Below are 13,614 nucleotides of genomic sequence, written 5' to 3' on the forward strand. Positions count from 1 at the left end.
CTTTAGGACAATGCCTGGCACATAGTAATTATTCAATAAATGTTAGCTTTCCATACTTCAATTTCAGCTTCCCTGTTGGATATTCTTGGAAAGCCACTTGCCCTCTCTGGGTCTTAGCTTTCATCAGCTGTCATATGTAGGCTACTTATGCCTACTTCAAATGGTAAGTAATTAATTGGATCCAATGCCTACACCACATGTGGAGATACCAGTTTCCCTTCACCTGCCTGCCTGCAAAGGCCAAAGTGCTTAGGGGCTGAGTCTGCAGACCACAGATAAAGCTCCCAGTATTTATCACCATTGGGGTCTGGCCACTCCCTTAGCTGAGACCAGGGTGTGGGAGAGAAAGAGAGCTCCTTTCTAGAATCATGTCTAAGCATCTGGCCGGGGCTGACTCTGGCTATATGTGGTAAGCATGGATGGCTTACCCAGTGAAAGACAGACAAAGAAGATGGCCAGGTTCCAGGCTCCTGCAAACTCCCTTCCCCAACATCAACACTGACAACAATAATGACAATAATAGTGGGATATGTAATGGGAAAGAAAGCCCCAAGAATGAAAGTAGAGTCCAGCCCTGCCTTGGGATGTTGGTTGATTAAGGCCTGTTCCCACCCCATGTATAGCTCAATACACTCATCATCTCTAAGGGACTTTCAGCCATGATATTCTCAGGGACCCGGAAAAATATAGACTACTTTTTGTTAAATTATCAAGTTCTTTCAAACTTCAATTCCAATTTCTCTGTTCAGATACTCCTTTCCTCGGATTTGCCCAGCCCCACCCACTCTGCCTGCCCACCTTTATGATCCATAATCTTGCAGTCCAGTTGCCTTCACCTCTGTTTCCATTCCATCTCACTACTTATAACAGTGGGATTGGAGTGAGTAAAATTGAATCAAGAAAGTATTTTAGGCAATTTAGGGCATTAAGAGCACAACTTCTGAAGCCAGACACTTTTGAATCCTGGCTCCACAACTCACTAGCTCTGGGACCTTAGAAAAGTCATATTTCTTCTCTATACTTTATATCTGTAAAAAGTGGATAATGAAAAAGACAGACTACTTTACAGGGATGGTGTGAAAATTCAGTAAAATAATCTATACAAAATGTATAAAAGAGTGCCTATCTTAAATACTGAAAACAATGTTAGCTATTATTTCTATTTTCTACATTTTCTATGTAGAGAAAGTGAAGGTACATTCAAGAAATGTATCTTCACTAGTCTGTACACCAGACTAGTTCTTAAAAATTGATACTTATTTCAATCCTGATTTTTGTCCTTATCCTATTACAACTTACTATGTGAACTTGGGCTCTGTACTTTTCCTCTCTGTGCCTCAGTTTCTCACAGGCATTGGACTAGATAACTTCATAGATTTCATTTGGTTCTAATAGTCAAACACTCACAGAGTACTCACTGTGTCAAACACTGTTGTAAATGCTTCGCATGCATTGACTTACTGGATTCTCACAACAACCCTGTGAAGTAGACACTACTATTAACTTTATTTCAAACCTGAGGAAACTGAGCCCCCCAAAGGTTTGTACCCTGTCCATGTCACAGAGCTAATAAGTAAGAGAAACCAGATTCAAACCTAAGCAATCTGGCTTCAGAGCCTGCTAACTTAACCACTATGGATCTGTGATTCAAATATTACTACATATTTTCTTGACTGAGAGCCTGACTCCAGACATTAATCCCTTTGCTGCACTAACGGGACCCTTTCTGGGACATTTGATTTTGGACTGTGACAAATGCCTTTATCAAAGGAACAGATTTCTAACTGTTTTCTAACAGATTTCTAACAGTTTCAGGCACTGGTGAACATTTTCATTCATTCATTCATTCATTCCATTTAACAACTTATGCACCCATTGTGTGTCAATCTTTGCCAAGGATTTTCATAAAACAATGTTTTCACCCAAAGACAGAATGGTGAAATTTCAGGCCAAGTGACAGATCATTACTCAAAGGTGTTCTCTGCACCTTAAAATCCTCTTTCATGTCAGCAGCCAAACTGTAGTCCCAGAGATCAGAAGGGCCAACCACAACACTAACCCAACAAAGATCCAGAAACTACTCACTGCCATATTCCTTGCTCCCTCTCTCCCCTTTGTGGCCTGCTTTGAAAGAATCCATTAGGTCTGGAGGGGATGTGATCACTTTTCTTCAGGAACTGGATGTATCAAGACTTACTTCCCCTCCTACCATCCTCTCACCATCATGGAAGAGTCAGAGAATTTTATATACTCCAATCATAGAACCAGAAATTTTTAGAAACAAGATTATAGAAGACCACGAAATCAAAATTAGAAGACATCGTGGAGATTATAGGACAAGACTGCCCCCCCCTTTTTTTCAGAAAGTGAATGACTTGCCTAGGGTCTCAGAGTGAATTAGGGTGAGAATACAAATTTATGGACTTTTAGCATAGGGCCCTTTTAGTGATGCAAAATTCCTCTCCAACCTTCTCTCCTTATTTATGGTAATCAACTCTCAAGTCCTTCAAATCTCTCTCTACCCAATTCATAATTCCCATCATCCCCACATTCCCTCAATTTTCTCTCCCTACCTCTGGTCCTCTAGGCACTGACCTACTGAGCTCTACCATCAGCTGAGCAGAGAGAAAGATTCAAAATGAGGGAGGAATGGAGAATTACTGGATCAAATACCAAACCACCTTTCTGGAAGATAGAGAAGGAAAGGAATAGAGAGACAGAAAGACAGAAACTGAGAGATGCAGTGTAGAAAAAAGAGGAAAAAAAACGATAGAGAGAAAAATATACAGACAGAACTCAGGCAAAGGAAAAATAACAGAAAGTTAGAGGTCAGAGAGAGGTGAAGTGAAGTGAATGATCCTGAAAACTAACAAGGGAGAGGAAACAAGAGGGGGCAAGACAAAGGAAAGTAAAAAACAGGGAAAGCCAAAAAAGATATAAGGGGGAAAAAGAAAGAAAATGACAGACAGACAGATTCTGAGGAACAAAGTCAGATCTAGTCAGGCCAGAGAGTCAGAATGTGCAGCCTTGAGGTGGGCAGCAAGCCAGAAAGAGCACACCCAGGCTGAAAGCAACTCTTACCTGTTGCCCTGCACTGAGGACGAACGAACGACGGGTGGGTACTGTGGGTCAGGACCTGGCATTTATCCCTTCTCCCATGGCTCAGCTCCACCCTTCTCTCCTGCTGGCCAGGCTCTGCATTGGCCCTAAAGGTATCTCAGGCTTTTGCTAGAGATAAAACCCAGTGTAGTCCGCTGTCACCCAACACCCTCATTTAGCACTGCTTTTCCCCTGTTTTCTTTCTTTTCTTCCGCTGGCACAGTAAAGTGAACTTGGCTGGGTTTTGGAATCAGATAATCCAAATATAGCTAGGGCACTTTGAGCAAAACCACCTCTTTGACTTTTGGTTTCCTCAATATAAAATATGGAAAATAAAACTCAGAAACAACTGTAGCACAAGTGGAAATGGCCTCAAACAGGCAGCTTTTTTAGACAACATTCAGGCCATTGTAACAATTTAAAACATCATCTACAGAACAAAATTTGCACAGCGCCTGGCTCAAAGAAATAATAGCCAATATTGACTGAGAGATACTGTGCACCAGACATTTCACTAAGTATTTTACAGAGATTAATTTCACCCATCCCAATAAGGACATTATGAGATAGGTGCTATTATATTTATGTTACAGATGAAGAAACTGAGGCTCAGGGATGTGAAGTAAGCAACTGATAATTATCCAGCTGGTAAGTACAGAGCCCTACTGTGAACCCAAGAAGTCTGGTAAAGTTATACTCTAGAACTCACACTCTTTTTAAAGGTTTTTTTTTTTTAATTTAAATTCAATTTAACTAACATAGAGTGCATTATTAGTTTCAGGGTAGAATTTAATGATTTATCAGTTGCATATAACACCTGGCGCTCATTACAAGTGCCCTCCGTAATGCTCATCACCCAATTACCCAATTCCTCACCTACCTTCTCTCCAACAATCCTCAGTTTGTCTCCTAGAGTTGAGTCTCTTATGGTTTACCTCCCTCTGTTGTTTTTCCCCTCTCTTTTTTAAATTTTATTTTTCCTTCCTTTCTCTTACATTCATCTATTTTGTTTCTTAAATTCCACATATCAGTGAAATAATATGGTACTTGTTTTTCTCTGACTTATTTTGCTTAGCATAATACACTCTAGTTCCAACTATGTCATTGCAAATGGCAAGATTTCAGTCTTTTTGATTTCAATTTTTTTTCTGAGTAATATTCCATTGTGTGTGTGTGTGTGTGTGTGTGTGTGTGTGTGTGTGTGTATCACCTCTTCTTTATCCATTGGTCTGCCAACGGACATCTGAGCTCTTTCCTTATTTTGGCTATTGTGGACATTGCTGCTGTAAACATTGGGGGGCCTGTTCCTCTTCAAATCACTATGTTTGTATCCTTTGGATAAATGAAACAAGATGGGATTGGGAGGGAGACAAACCATAAATGACTCTTAATCTCACGAAACAAACTGGGGGTTGCTGGGGGGAGGTGGGATTGGGAGAGGGGGAGGGGGCTATGGACATTGGGGAGGGTAAGTGCTATCGTGAGTGCTGTGAAGTGTGTAAACCTGGCGATTCACAGACCTGTACCCCTGGGGATAAAAATACATTATATGTTTATTAAAAAAAAAATTGGAAGGGGAGGCGAACCATAAGAGACTATGGACTCTGAAAAACAACCTGAGGGTTTTGAAGGGTCAGGGGTGGGAGGTTGGGGGAACAGGTGGTGGGTAATGGGGAGGGCACGTTTTGCATGGAGCACTGGGTGTTGTGCAAAAAGAATGAATACTGTTACGCTGAAAAAATAAATAAAATGGAAAAAAAAAGAAAAAAAATACGTAGTAGTGCAATTGCTGGGTTATAGGGTAGTTCTATTTTTAACTCTTTGAGGCATACTGTTTTCCAGAGTGGCTGCACCAGTTTGCATTCTCACCAACAGTGTAAGAGAATTCTCCTTTCTCAACATCCTTGCCAACATCTGCTGTTTTCTGGGTTGTTTTAGCCATTCTGACCAGCGTGAGGTGGTATCTCATTGTGGCTTTGATTTGTATTTCCCAGATGGCAAGTGATGTGGAGCAATTTTTCATGTGTCTGTTGGCCATTTGGATGTCTTCTTTGCAGAAATTCATGTCTTCTGCCCATTTCTTGGTCAGATTATTTGTTCTTTGGGTGTTGGGTTTGATAACTTTGTTATAGATTTTACTATTTTTGCAAATAGTAGCCCTTTATCTGATGTATTATTTGCAAATATTTTCTCCCATTCTGTCAGTTATCTTTTGGTTTTGCCAACTATTTCCTTTGCTGTGCAAAAACTTATTATCTGCTGAAGTCCCAAGAGTTCACTTTTGCCTTTGTTTCCCTTTCCTTTGGAGACATGTTTAAGGATGAAGTTGCTGCAGCCAGGGTAAGAGGTTGCTGCTTGCATTCTCCTCTAGGATTTCGATGGATTCCTGTCTCACATTTAGGCCTTTTATCTATTTTGAGGTTTTTTAAAAAGATTTATTTACTTATTTGAGAGAGACTGAGAGAGAGAGAGAGAACAAGAACAAGAGCACAAGCAGGAGGTACACCAGAGGAAGAAAAGCAGGGTCCCCACTGGGCAGAGAGCCCGACACAGAGCTCCATCCCAGAACTCCTAGATCATGACCTGAGCCAAAGGCAGACACTTAACCGAATGAGACACTGGTGCCCCTTAAGTTTATTTTTGTATATGGTGTAAGTAAATGTTCCAGTTTCATTCTTCTGCTTGTGGCTGTCCAATTTTCCCAACACCATTTGTTGAAGAGACTGTTGTTTTTCCATTGGACATTCTTTCCTGATTTGTCGAAGATTAGTTGACCATAGAGTTGAGGGTCTATTTCTGGGCTCTCTATTCTGTTCCATTGATCTATGTGTCTGTTTCTGGACCAGTACCATACTGTCTTGATGATGACAGCTTTGTTATAGAGCTTGAAGTCTGGAATTGTGATGCCGCCAGCTTTGGTTTTCTTTTTCAACATTCCTCTGGCTATTCGGGATCTTTTCTGGTTCCATATAAATTTTAGGATTATTTGTTCCATTTCTTTGAAAAAATTAATGGTATTTTAAAAAAGATTTTATTATTTATTTGACAGAGATCACAAGTAGGCAGAGAGGCAGGCAGAGCAAGAGGAAGGGATGCAGGCTCCCCGCTGAGCAGAGAGCCCGATGTGGGGCTCGATCCCAGGACCCTGGAACCATGACCTGAGCCGAAGGCAGAGGCTTTAACCCACTGAGCCACCCGGGCGCCCTGAAAAAATTAATGGTATTTTGATAGGGATTGCATTAAATGTGTAGATTGGTAGTATAGACTTTTCCACAATATTTGTTTTTTTCATGAGCATGGAAAGTTTTTCCATTTCTTTCTCTCTTCCTCAATTTCTTTCATGAGGGTTCTATAGTTTTCAGAGTACAGATCCTTTGTCTCTTTGGTTAGGTTTATTCCTAGGTATCTTATGGTTTGAGGGGGGATTATAAGTGGGACTGACTCCTTAATTTCTCTTCTTCTGTCTTATTGTTAGTGTATGGAAATGCAACTGATTTCTGTGCATTGATTTTATATCCTGACACTTTGGTGAATTTCTGTATGAGCTCTGACCCCATCAAAAAGGAGAATTACAGACTAATATCCCTGACACACATGGATGCAAAAATTCTCACCAAATACTAGCCAATAGGATCCAACAGTACATTAAAAGAATTATTCTCCACAAGCAGGTGAGATATATTCCTGGGATGCAAGGATGGTTCAACATCTGCAAATAAGTCAATGTCATACATTACATAAATACAAGAAACTACAAGAACCATATGATCTTCTCAATAGATGGAAAAAAAAGCATTTGACAAAGTACAGCCTCATTTCTTTTTTTTTCCCAATGTTTGTGGTACAAATTTTTTCATTGTTATTTTTTATTGTGTTATGTTAGTCACTATACAATACATCATTAGATTTTTATGTAGTTTTCCAAGAGAATGTTTATGAATAACAGCCAGTGCTCCATGCAATACATGCCATCTTTATCCTTTCTTGATTGAAACTCTTCACAGTGTAGGGATAGAGGGAACATACCTCAATATCATAAAAGCCAGCCACAAAAAACACATAGCAAATATCATTCTCGGTGGGGAAAAACTGAGAGCATTTCTCCTAAGGTCAGGAACATGGCAGGGATGTCCACATCGCGACTGCGGTTCAAAATAATACTAGAAGTCCTAGCCTCAGCAATCAGACCACAGAAAGAAACAAAAGGCATCTGAATTGGCAAAGAAGAGGTCAAACACTCACTCTTTGCAGATGACATGATATTCTATGTGAAAAACCCAAAAGACTCCACCCCAAAATTTCTAAAACTCAAACCTAGGTTGTCCTTTAGTTTTGTTGACTATTTCCTTCACTGTGCAAAAGCTTTTTATCCTGATGAAGTCCCAATAGCTCATTTTACTTTTGTTTCCCTTGCCTCTGGAGATGTGTCTAGCAAGAATTTGCAGCTGCTGAGGTCCAAGAGGTTGCTGCCTGTGTTCTCCCCTAGGATTTTGATGGATTCCTTACATTTAGGTTTTTTTCTGTTTAGTGGAATTATGTATTCCAGAATATGAAAGTCACCAGAAGTTATTTATTTATTTTAATTTATTATTAAAGCATAGATGACATAGAATGTTATATTTTCAGGTGTTTGACATAGTGGTGCAACAATCCTATACATTACTTGGTGCTCAATATGATAAATATAGTTACCATCTGTACCATACAATATTATTAAAATATTTTGACTGTATTCCTTATGCTGTATTTTTTATCTCCATGACTTATATATTTTATAACTGGAAGTTTGTACCTCTTAATACCCTTCACTTATTTCACCTATCATCCCACCCACATTGCCTCTGGCAACCACCATTTGGTTCTTTGTGTTAAAGGGTCTGTCTGTCTTCTCTCCATCTCCCCATGTCCTCCGTGTTATTTGTGAAACCATAAGTGAAACCATATGATAATTGACTTATGATAATTGACTTTCTCTGCTGAGATGGAGAGGAGAAGGGAGTTGAGGGAAATTGGAGAGGAAGATGAACCATGAGAGTCTATGGACTCTGAAAAACAATCTGAGGCTTTGGAAGGGGCTGGGGTGGGAGGGTGGGGAATCCTGGTGGTGGGTATTATGGAGGGCACATATTGCATGGAACACTGAGTGTGGTGCATAAACAATGAATTCTGTTACAGTGAAAAGAAATTAAATTAAAAAAAAAACAAAAAAGGACTGTCTTTTTGTTCGTTTGTTCATTTGTTTTGTTTTTAAGAGCCCACATATTATTGAAATCATATGGTATTTTTGTTCATTGTTTGGCTTATTTTACTTAGCATGATACTGTCTAAGTTCATCCCTGTTGTAGCAAATGACAAGATTCCACTCCTTTTTTTTTATGGCTGCACCATATTCCATTGTATATATATGTACCACATTTTCTTTATCCATTAATCTATCAGTGGACATTGGGTGAATGCTACAATAAATGTAGGGGGTGTATATATCATTTCAAATTTGTGTCTTTGTTTTCTTTCAGTAAATACCTGGTAGTGGAACAACTAGATTGTATGCTCTTTTAATGTATTTATTTTTAAAGTTTTTATTTAATTTCCAGTTAGTTAACATACAGTGCAGTATTAGATTCAGTTATATAATATAGTGCTTCAACACTACCATACAAACCTGGTGCTCATCACAAGTGCACTCCTTAATCCCCATCACCATTCCCATCTCCATTCTGATAACCATTAGCTTGTTCTCTATAGTTAAAAGTATTAAGAAGGGCATGTATCACTTGGAGCACTGGGTGTAGTACATAAACAACAAATCTTGGAACACTGAAAAAAAAATAAGTGATAAGCTATGAAACAGCAACAACAACAAAAGAAAGAACAGGGAACTAATGCTATTAGCTAGGTTTCGAAAGGAGAACACAAACATGTATTATCCCATTTTTATGCATTAGGACAGTGAGAAACAGTGAAATCTGTTCATGTATTCTTTTTAAAATAATTATTGCATTATTTTTTCTATTCAATTTTTTTATTATGTTATGTTAGGCTCCATACAGTACTTTATTAGTTTTTGATGTCGTGTTCCATGATTCATTATTTTCATGTAACACCCAGTGCTCATTGCACCATGTGCCCTCCTTAATATCCATCACCAGGCTAAGCCATCCCCCCATTACCCTCCCTTCTGAAACCCTCAGATTGTTTCCCAGAGTCCATAGTCTCTCATGGTTCATCTCCTCCTCTGATTTCCCCCTTCAGTTTTCCCTTCCTTCCCCCCATGTCCTCCATGCTATTCCTTATGTTTCACATATGAGTGAAACATATAATGTCTACAGTCATACCACCCTGAATGGACCCGATCTCATCTCTGTTCATGTATTCTGCCCATTTTTAAATTGGAATATTTGTTTTTTGGGTGTTGAGTTTTATAAGTTCCTTATATATTTTGGATATAACCTTTTATCAGATATAGCATTTGTAAATATTTTCTCCCATTCTGAAGTTTGCCTTTTAGGTTATTATTATTATTATTATTATTATTATTATTATTATTATTGCTTTCTTCACTGTGTTGAAGTTTTTTATCTTGATGAAGTCTCAATAGTTCATTTTTTATTTTTTTTTCCCCCTTGCCTCAGGAGATATATCTAGAAAGATGTTGCTACACCCAATGTCAAAGAGGTCACTGCCTGTATTCTCTTCTAGGATTTAGGTGGTTTCCTGTCTCAAATTTAGGTCTTTAATCCATTGTGAATTTGTTTGTGGGTATGGTGTAAGAAGGTGGTCCAGTTCATTCTTCAGCATGTTGCTGTCCTGTTTTCCCAACACAATTTGGTGAAGAGGACGTCTCTTTAACCCATTGGATATCCTTTCTGCTTTGGCAAAGACAAACCATGAGAGACTCTTAATCTCATAAAACAAACAGGGTTGCTGGGGGGTGTGGGGAAATAGAGAGGGTGGTTGTGTTATGGACATTGGGGAGGGTATGTGATATGGTGAGTGCTGTGAAGTGTGTAAGCCTGATGATTCACAGACCTGTACCCCTGGGGCAAATAATACATTATATGTTAATAAAAATAATTTTTAAAAATGACTATATAGTTGTGGGTTCATTTGTGGGTTTTCTATTCAGTTCTATTGATCTATATGTCTATTTTTGTGCTAGTACCATACTGTTTTGGTCACTACAGCATTGTAATATAACTTGATGTCCAGAATTGTGATGACTCCAGCTTTGCTTTTTTTTTTTTTTTTAATTTAAAGACTTATTTATTTATTTTTGAAGAGTGGGAGTGGGGACAGAGGGAGACAGAGAATCCAAAGGAGACCACTGCTGATCATGGAGTCTGACACAGGGTTCAATCTCATGACCCTGAGATCATGAACTGAGCTGAAACTAAAATCAAGAGTTGTGGAAAGGAAGGTGGGGGTGGGGATAGGGTAACTGGTTGTTGGGCATTAAGGAGGTCACATGATGTGATGAGCATGGGTGTTATACTGAACTGATGAATCATTGAACATTATATGAAAAACTAATGACTGTACTCAGGCTAATTGAATTTAAATTAAAAAAAAAATAGAGTCAAATGCTCAACTAACTGAGACACCCAGTCTCTGCCAGCTTTTTTTTCTATTTCAATGTTACTTTGGTATTCTGGTTCTTTGGTGGTTCCATACAAATTTTAGGATTGCTTGTTCTAGCTCTGTGAAAAATGCTCTTGATATTTTGATAGGGATTGCATTGAATGTGTAGATTGCTTTGGGTAGTATAGACATTTTAACAATATTTGTTCTTGTGCATGGAGTGTCTTTCCGTTTCTTTGTGTCACCTTCAATTTCTTTCATAAGTGTTTTATAGTTTTCAGAGTACAGGACTTTCACCTCTTTGGTTAGGTTTATTTCTCGGTATCTTATTGTTACAGATTAATTTGTAACTGGGATAGAGTCCTCAATTTCTCTTTCTACTGCTTCATTATTAGAGTATGGAAATGCAACATATTTCTGTATATTCATTTGTATCCTGAGACTTTAATGGATTTGTTTATCAGTTCTAGCTGGTAAACAGCTAGTTTTTTGGAGGAGTCCTTCAGTTTTTCTATATAGGGTATCATGGCATCTGCAAATTCAAAGTTTTACTTCTTCCTTGACAATTTGGATACCTTTTATTTCTTTTGGTTGTCTGACAGCTCTGGCTAGGTCTTCCAGTGCCATGTTAAATAAGAGTGGACATAGTTCTCTTGTTTCTGACCTTAGAGGGCAAGCTTTCAGTTTTTCCCCACCGAGGATACCATTGGCTATGGGTTATTCATATGTGGCTTTTATTATGTTGAGGTTTATTCCCTCTAAACCTACTTTTTTGGTGTGCTTGAGCGGCTCAGTTAGTCAAGCATCCAACTCTTGATCTTGGCTCGGATCTCTATCTCACCATCATTAGTTTAAGGCCTGCATTTGGCTCTGTGCTGGGAGTGAAGCTTACTTAAAAAAATAAATATAAAAATAAACCTTTGTTGATGGATTTATCATGAATGGATGTTTTTACTTTATCATGTGCTTTTCTACATTTATTGAAATGACCATATGGCTCTTATCCTTTATTTTGTTAATGTGATGTATCACATTGATTTGAGAATATTGAACCACCATTCCTTGCAATCCAGGAATATATCCCACTTAATCATGGGAAATGATTTTTTAAAATATATTCTTGGATTCTATTTGCTAGTATTTTATTGAGAATCTTTTCATCAGAGATATTGGCCTGTTGTTCTCTTTTTGAGTGGAGTCTTTATCTGGTTTTGGTGTCAGGGTAATGCTGGCCTCATAGAATTAATTTGGAAGTTTTCATTCCGTTTCTATTTTTGAGAGTAGTTTGAAAAGATTAGGCATTAATTCTTTATTTTTTAAAAATTATTTATTTTTTAAATTTCTTTTTAGTGTTCCAGAATTCATTGTTTATGCACCACACCCAGTGCTCCAAGCAATACGTGCCTTCCATAATACCCACCACCAGGCTCAACCAACCTCCTACCCACCTCCCCTCCAAAACCCTCAAATTGTTTTTCAGAGTCCACAGTCTCTCATGGTTCATCTCCCCCTCCAATTTCCCTCAACTCCCTTCTCCTCTCCATCTCCCCATGCCCTCCGTGTTATTTCTTATGCTCCACAAATAAGTGAAACCATGTGATAATTGACTCTCTCTGCTTGACTCTTTTCACTCAACATAATCTCTTCCAGTCCCGTCCATGTTGCTACAAAAGTTGGGTATTCATCCTTTCTGATGGAGGCATAATACTCCATAGTGTATATGGACCACATCTTCCTTATCCATTCATCCATTGACAGGCATCTCGATTCTTGCCACAGTTTGTCAACTGTGGCCATTGCTGCTATGAACATTTGGGGTACAGATGGCCCTTCTTTTCACTACATCTGTATCTTTGGGTAAATACCCAGCAGTGCAATTGCAGGGTCATAGGGAATCTCTATTTTTAAAAACTTAAGGAATGTCCACACTGTTTTCCAAAGCGGCTGCACCAACTTGCATTCCCACCAACGGTGTAAGAGGATTCCCCTTTCTCCACATCCTCTCCAACACACGTTGTTTCCTGTATTGTTAATTTTGGCCATTCTAACTGGTGTAAGGTGGTATCTCAATGTGGTTTTGATTTGAATCTCCCTGATGGCTAGTGATGATGAACATTTTTTCATGTGTCTGTTAGCCATATGTCTTCTTTGGAGAAGTGTCTGTTTATGTTTTCTGCCCATTTTTTGACAGGATTATCTGTTTTGTGTGTGTTGAATTTGAGGAGTTCTTTATAGATCCTGGATATCAGCCTTTGTCTTTACTGTCATTTGCAAATATCTTCTCCCATTCAGTGGATTGCCTCTTTGTTTTGTTGACTGTTTCCTTAGCTATGAAGAAGCTTTTGATCTTGATGTATTTTTAAAAATTCTTCTTTGATTTTCTGCTTGACCCATTCATTGTTCAGTAGAATGTTGTTTAACCTCCATGTATTTGTTGTCATTTCGGTCTTTTTTTCTGGTGTTTCACTTCTAGTTTCATAGTGTTGTGGTTAGAAAAGGTACATGGTATGACTTCAGTCTTTTTATATTTGTTGAGGCCCGTTTTGTGAACTAATATGTGATCTAATCTGGAGACTATTCCATTCTCACTGAAGAGAATATGTATTCTGCTTTTAGGATGGAATGTTCTGAGTATATCTGTTAAGTTCTTCTGTTGCATCGTGTTAGTCAAATACATGGTTTCCTTGTTGATTTTCTGCTTGGATGATCTGTCCATTGATGTCAGTGGGTGTTAATGTCCCTATTACTATTATATTATTATTAATTAGTTCCTTTATGTTTGTTATTATTTTATATATTTGGGTATTCCCATGTTGGGTGCATAAATAATTACAATTGTTAGATCTTCTTGTGGATTGTCCCCGTTTTTAAAATTTATATATTGTCCTTCATCATTTGTTGTTACAGTACTTGTTTTGAAGTCTAGTTTGTACAACA

The sequence above is a fragment of the Meles meles genome, chromosome X, assembly GCF_922984935.1.
Source record: "Meles meles chromosome X, mMelMel3.1 paternal haplotype, whole genome shotgun sequence".
NCBI classification, from domain to species: Eukaryota; Metazoa; Chordata; class Mammalia; order Carnivora; family Mustelidae; genus Meles; species Meles meles.